We start from the raw sequence: 8205 nt of genomic DNA on the forward strand, positions 1-8205 counted from the left end.
GCAAAAAATTTTGATATTAAAAGCCTTTTTAATTAGGTGATTGATCGTGATTAATCAGAATTTTAAGATGTGGTTAATTGATTAAAAAATTTAGTCGTTTGACAGCTCTAGAACAATTTCACCTCATGGTGTTCGTCTTGCGTTTCAGTCTGAAATGCTCCCACACTTTCGCCATCTTCCCTCACCGTCAACTTAATAGCTGTGCTTTCACCTATGACTTCCTGCGCATTAAAATTAGAATTTCACTCACAAATTGCTGCTTATTATATAATCTCACAATGTGAAAATGTGTTCAGTTAAGTATGGTGGCCGAGATAACAATAACAACAATTGAAAATACCCCAACACAACAGCATAAAACAACCACATCGCAATGACAATGGACAGCGGCAGGGACCTGTATCATTTGTAAAAGTTAAAAGGAACCCCGACTGTCATGACAAGTTTTCTCTATATTATTTATTTGGTTGTTATTAACATAACTATGATATTCATTTTTGAAAAATAATTTCCAGTTTAATACATTTTGTAGAAACTTTATTTGACGTACGCCGCCATTGTTATTTATGTCGCTACGTATTCAGTGCATAGTGACGTAGAATGTGAATGCCTATAAAGAAAACAAGGTAAGCCTTGTAGCGTTCCTAAAGGGACGATCAAAACTCTTGAATGTGTCTGGTGACTGACGAGAGCATGGCGTGGGGGAGGGTGACGATCGGATATTGTTTCTTTTGGAACGTTACGAGGCTTAACTTGTGGCGTTTCACATTGCTTGGCAGAAAGCCAGCCCACCATTCTACGTCACTACGTACTGAATGCGTTGCGGCATAAATAACAATGGCGGCGTACGTCCAAATAAAGTTTCTGCAAAATATATTAAACTGGAAATTATTTTTGAAAAATTTATCTCAAAGCTATGTTAGTAACAACCAAATAAATAATATGGAGAAAACGTGTCATTGTCAAAACGGGGGCTTTAGGACCCAGATGCGGGAAGGCAGAGATGTAGTCCAAAAAAAAGGGATTTAATTTCTATTGGCAAAAAGGTTTCCAAAGTTCAAAAACATAAAACAAAGCATGAACTTGAACTTGAACAAAAGAGGGAACAAAAACAGACAGCAACAAAACATGAACTTGAACTAGAACTAGAACTAGAACTAGAACTAGAACTAGAACTAGAACTAGAACTAGAACTAGAACTAGAACTAGAACTAGGGCGGGAACAGAAAACCGGCAGCATGACATGAGGACAAACATACATACCACAATGCACCAACACAGACAGAGGAGAGACAGCAGACTAAATACACCAACACTAATGATGCAACAAGACACACCTGGACCAGACACAAGTGGCTGAGGGCACTGATTGGACAACACAAGGAAGGGCAGGGTCACAATTAACAAGACAAGGAAAACACACAAGGAAAGCAGAAACTGAACATGACAGTCATGACAGTTGGGGTTCCTTTTAACTTTTACAAATGATACAGGTCACTGCCGCTGTCCATTGTCATTGCGATGTGGTTGTTTATAATAAATAATATAGCTCAAACTTGCACTCTAAAAACAGTTGGGTCAAAAATAACCCAACTATGGGTTAAGAATGGACCAATTCTCTACTTAGGTCAATTTGACCCAACTGAGTCAAGAAATGGGTCTTTTAGTGTAAAACAACTCATAAATATTGGTCAGATCATTTACTTGGGTCAAAAAATTGGGTCGTTTTGTATAAAACAACCCAGAAAGTTGGGTCAAATTGACCCAATACCCATTTTGATCCATAATTGGGTTACTTTTAACCCAACTGTTTTTAGAATGTCATGACAGTCGGGGTTCCTTTTAACTTTTACAAATGATACAGAAAAATTATTAGCTGAAGTCCATAATGTATGAGCATGAGGGAGAGCAAAATAATAATTTGAGCATTGAGCATTGAGCTCTCTCAACCCCCAACTGACTTGTGACTTAGACATATGGATTTTTAACCGACATACTGCACACCACCTGTGTGTCTTGTTCTCGAGCTGACGACCAGTTCAGGACGTACCCTGCCTCTGACACAAAAGTTAGCTGAGACTTGCTCCTTGTGAGCATAAGTGGTATACAAAAAATGGATGGATGGATGATATCTGATAATCAGCTTTTCCTACTTTGATTGGACGGATGGGAATTTTCCCTGTGTGTTTGGTGTATGGGTTCCCCGCTTAAGAGACAAGACTTGAGAAATCAATCAGCTTCCATTTTACATAACAGGTGACAGGGCTATACTTGCCACTATAAGTGATATTTGTGTTACAGTTTCTTGATATTTATTGCAGGGCATTGTGTTTGGACATTCCAAAAATAATGTGGAACCTCTATGATCGAAGATTAAACTTTTTTGTCCTTTTTATTTATTTAATTTTTTTTTTAAATTAATTCTTTTTTTTTCTTTTTTTTAACAACTACGACTGTAGTGAGTTTTTTTGTCAAAAAGTGGAAAGGTTTTCCTCAGTGTGACATCAATGTGGTCTGACTTTTCTAGCATATGACCATTTATCAAAACCTTTATGACAATCTTGTGGGTGAGTGCCTCAGGGGTGTCGGACAGAGATTTCCATTTATTCGGCTTTGTAAGGGAGCAAGATTATCACCAGTGGACTTCTTTTATCTTTTGTCATCTCTTGGCTTTGATCCTGTCTGCTACTAAGATCAATCAGCGACGTGAATGAACCAGTGTCTTTTTTCCCCACTGTTGAAAGCCAGCAACTGATGTTAATTCAGATTTTTTTTCGTTTCCTATAAGAAATATGAATTCAATTGACACTCTAGAGCAGTGGTTCTCACCCTGTCTGCAGGAGTCACCGATGTAGGGCCCACAGGTACCAGGTAGCTACCAAAGATTGCATGAGTAATCCACCGGCCTGTTCCAAATAAATGGCTCACCAGTGATGTGACATTGTAATTTTCTCGGACGTATATTCAGTATAAGTGATCACTTGAAAATGTAAGCACTGGCAGTGATTTATAGAAATAAAGTGTTGCGTATGGATATCTGTTTCGTACTTGTGAGAAATCATAGACATGATCAAAGTCTTCACATAAATGAATATCATTAAGTATTAATAATGACATATAGACCCGGTTTCACAGCCAAGGCTTATATCTGGGTACCTCCACCATTCCACAAGACCAGCAATATGTATAGTGGATACAGTAGTTTTTAATTGGTTTTCTATCCTATTTTATTTTTATTGTACGTATTTTTACAATGTCTATTATGTGTGCACTTTACGACGACAGAGCTTCTCATTGTACTTTGTATAATGACAATAAAGACTATACTAATCTAATCTAATCTAATCTAACCAAGGCAGTACTAGGCCTAAATCAGAGGTAAAGGCAGGTCATTTAAGTGGCTTGCATTGACGTGTCTTAAATTTGCCTTAGTTGGTCCTAGACTACGGAGTCCTGGAGTAACCTTAACTCATTCACTGCCATTAACGAATATAATATAATATGTTATGGACGTAAAAAAAATCATTTGAACTATTTCTATTAGTTTATCATTTTTTCCCACTTTTGTTAACAAGAGTATGAAAACCTAGAATTTTTTTATTGTACATTTAGAACAGATATAAAATTTGTGATTAACCGTGAGTTAACTCATTAAGCCATGCAATTAATTACGATTTTAATTGCCCGTCGCTGCTATTTTTGAATTGTAATTAATCACGTGACTTCAATAGTTAACTCACGATTAATCATAAGTTTTATATCTGTTCTAAATGTATAATAAATAAAAATTCTCTAGATTTTCGTACTCGTTAACAAAACTTGGGGGGAAATAGCCATCAATGGCAGTGAATGAGTTAAAAGGAACAATGACTGTAATGACAAGTTTGCTCTACATTATTAATTTGGTTGTTACAAACCGTTCCTAATGGGACGATCAAAACGAGCACAGCGTGGGGGAGGGTGATTCTACCAATCGCATGTTGTTTCTTTAGGAACGCTACGAAGGCTTACCTTGCTTTCTTTATAGGCGTTTCATATTGTTCGGCAGAGAGCCAGCTGCCATTCTACGTCACTACGCAATGAATGCGTTGCAACGTAAATAACAATGGCGGCGTCTGTCCAAATAAAGTTTTTACTAAATGTATTAAACTGGAAATTATTTTTGAAAAATGAATCTCATAGTTATGCTAGTAACAACCAATTAAATAATATAGAGAAAACTTGTCATGACAGTCGGGGTTCCTTTTAAACGAGAATGGTGCTCATGAATGTATGAAAAGAAAAACCCTCCAGAAGCAAGTTGTGGGAAACCATGATGCTGTTATTCAACGTAAATGCCATACTGCTGCTATTGAACATAAGAGGAGTGCTTGGGCTGCCGTTTGAAATGAATTCAATGCAAATAACTGCAGGTGAGACATGTCTGTTATGATTTCACAAATGCCATAACATTTTGTGACATTGCTTAATTCCAATGAATGATATGCTCTGTAGAAGAAACCAGCTAATGAACATTTGGACAGTGGACAAGAAACCCATAATTCAAATTAGTTACCTCTTGTAAATACAGATTAGTCTGTCTCTCCCTTTGTTTTTATTTCAATCTAAGAACGATGTGAGTTTTTCTAACATAATGTTTTCCCAGAGAAAATTACTCTTACCCTTGTGAAGGAGCCATTGCACAAAGACTGTGAAGCCTCCACATCTGGTATGGCATCCCTGAAAGAAGATGCTGCTTTTCAGGAGAGATCAAGAAGGATGCATAAAAAGATAGCCTTGGAATATAAGTATAAATGGAGTATAAAATGAAAGATATAAAAAAATTTAATTCTACATTAGAAGAGAGAGTTGTCACAAAAAAAAAGATGTATGAGAAAGCTCTGTAATGAAATACATTGTGAAAATATTTTTTTCCCCCACTTGAGAGTATTTTGGTCACCACAAAAGCCTTGTTTTAGTTTTGTCATTAAATTTTTCAGCATGGTATTTATATATGTTGTACATCACAAACACAATTAAGGCTAACACAAGCCATAATCAATCATTTCTTGGTTAAAAAAAAAGGGGGAAAAAACTTTTACAACTGAAGTGTTGCAACTTGAAAGGAGCTCGAGTGTAAGTCCTCGGTTTTTCTGCCACCATGATGGTATCATCTAGATCAGAGGTCCCCAACCCTGGTCCTCAGGGACCGGTATCCAGCCTGTTTTCCATGCCTCCCACAGCCAACACAGGTGATTCATATCATCAGCTAATCAGCAATCTCTGGAGAAGGCTGATAACGATCTCCACCTGTGTTGGCTGTGGGAGACATGGAAAACAGGCTGGATACCGGTCTCTGAGGATCAGGGTTGAGGACCACTGATCTAGTTCATTCGTTTCTTCTGTCAGGACAGTTTTGCTGCGGATCACATATCAGCTTTGTACGAACGAAAGCAATCTCTGAAGGTTATTTCATCAAATTGATGCTATTGAGTTCTCCAATCCACAAGTACAAGTATTTGCCTGGCTGGCCTCATAGTTTATAGTGTTGTTCATTTAGATATTCTATTACTCCACACCCAAACTATCTGTGCTCCCTTTCACTAACAGTACTAACTAAACTAAAGTTGAACCTGCTTCCTTGCAGGATTAATTTAATCTTCAATTTAGTCCAAGAGTAGCTCTAATCCACACTTTTGCAATTGGCTTTGCTTAAACCAAAACAGGCTAAATCTATAACTGTTTTAATATACTATACATCTGTGCAAATGACATAAAATTAAGACAGCTCGAACAGCATATTAGTCTGAGACTAGTCGTAAACCTTTTTTTGTGTGAAACCCAGCCATTACAATGACATATAAGTAAATTTGTTATTTCAGAAGTGTATATCAAACTGGTCACAGTAATCGGTAGCAAATGATGTTGTGTTTTTCCTGTCAGAAATGTAATGGATATTTGTTTGGCCTTAAGCAGGTGTGTCCAAATTTGGTTCTTGAGGCCCAATCCTGCATGTTTTAGATCAGGAGTTCTCAATTAGAAATGTAAAAGGTTCAGATTTTTTTTTGAAGAAGTCATAGTTCCACAGTGCGTGTGTGGTGGTAAAAATATTTAGCCTCTTTTTTTTTTTAAACAAACTATTTTTATGTAGTTTGGGGCTGGGTGTACTGTAGAGTAATAAGGAGTTATCGGAGGAGACTTTAACACAGTCTTAAATCCATTAATAGATCATTCTAATAATACAACATGTATAAGGCGATTACAATCTACTAAAGTAATAGGGAAATATATGGATGAACCCTAACCCAAATAAGAAGGAATTTACCTTCTTTTCTGCTGTGCACCAGTCTTTTTCAAGAATTGATTTTTTTCTTACAAATAACTCTCTTGCTGATAAAACAAAAATACATCCTATTCTTATTAGCGACCATGCACCAGTCTCCCTTTCCCTACAAGTTGATTATACCTTTAAACCACCCCGACATGAAGTTTTAACATCTCACTGCTAAACGACGCAGAGTTTGACAAAATTATAAGAAAAGAGTGGGCAGACTTTTTGGAAATAAATGACTCTCCAGATTTATCTCCATCTCTTCTCTGGAAAGCTGGGAAAGCAGTAATTAGAGGTAAAATTATATCATATTCGTCTTATAAAAAGAAACAGGATCAAAAATTTGAAAAAGACTTGGAAGATAAAATTAAGCAACTGACGGATGAGTACGCAACAAACCCAAAGTAATCTTGACAATCATTCATTGCGACCAAACAGGCTTTATTAAAGATCGTCACTCTACTAATATTAGGAGGCTCTTTAACCTTATTAGCATGTCACAGTGGCATGATAAAAAGGCAGTTATTATATCATTGGATGCAAAAAAAGCTTTCGACAAAGTTAACTGGTCCTTCCTCTTTAAATACATTTGGCTTTAGGAAGTCATTTATTCACTGGGTGTCAATATTATATGATTCTCCTAAAGCTACAGTTACTACTAATGGGATTATATCTCAGAGTTTTACTCTACAGAGAGGCACAAGACAGGGATGCCCACTGCCCCCTTTATTATTTGCAATATTTATTGAGCCGCTTGCATTAGCCATACGCCAGGAAAGAAGGATTCAAGGAATTCACTCTGGGGTAACAAAACATAAAATATGCCGAAGATATTTTACTTTATTTAGAAAACACTGCTATTTCATTAGGGGAAGTATTTAACTTAATAAGTAAATTCTCCCAGTTATCAGATTATTCTGTTAACTGGACAAAATCAACATTACTACCTATTACAGAAAATTCATGGAACCCAGCAAGCCAGGACCCACACTACTCATTTCGTATAGGTAATTTAAAATACTTAGGCATAAAAATCTCACCTAAATTAACTGATTTAATTCATTTAAACTTTTCTCCACTTCAGGACTAAATAAAAAACTGATTTTTTTTACATTAGCTGCAAGTTAAAAGTATGATAAAGAAACAAATTCCAACACTTCGGGGTACGCTCCAACCGCCTGTTTTAGCTAAAGATATTACCAAGCTTTCTCCGACAACAACAAAAAAACTCTCAAAAAGATATGTTACTTTCATATACTGATAAAATGTCTTTACCCATCTCCAAATGAGAGACAGACTTGTCTATAGCTCCGGAATCTGACTTTTGGATTCAAGTTTGTGAAAACGCATTTAAAATGACAAAACACACAAATTTACAACTTATCCAATATAAAATTATTCATAGAACATACATTACTCAATATATGATGAAGAAAATGGGACTCTCAGACTCCGACATTTGTCTCCAGTGTTTACAAAACACTACAGACACTTATTTTCATGCTTTATGGTTATGCACTCGGTTATGTATTTCTGGACTAAAGTCTTCGAAAAAGTTTCCGCTATCTTGGACTGTAGGATACCTTTATCTCTAAACTTGTGTTTGCTAGGTGACCTAACAACAACTGACTTACCACATAAACAATTTCAATCTACACTTGTAGCCCTTACAATCGCAAAAAAACAATTCTTGTTAACTGGAAAAATAAACAAACTCTGAATATTGACCAATGGTCTAACCTCCTCATAAATCACATTTTAATGGAAAAAATATCTGCCTCAAATAAAAACCAAATATAAAAATTTATAGAAACATGGTCTACGTTTATAGAATATTTTAACCTAAATCTGGTTACTTAATTCTGCCTGTTAGCAAGAGCCACCACATCGTGATA

The sequence above is a fragment of the Vanacampus margaritifer genome, chromosome 5 (genome assembly GCF_051991255.1).
Source record: "Vanacampus margaritifer isolate UIUO_Vmar chromosome 5, RoL_Vmar_1.0, whole genome shotgun sequence".
NCBI lineage: Eukaryota > Metazoa > Chordata > Actinopteri > Syngnathiformes > Syngnathidae > Vanacampus > Vanacampus margaritifer.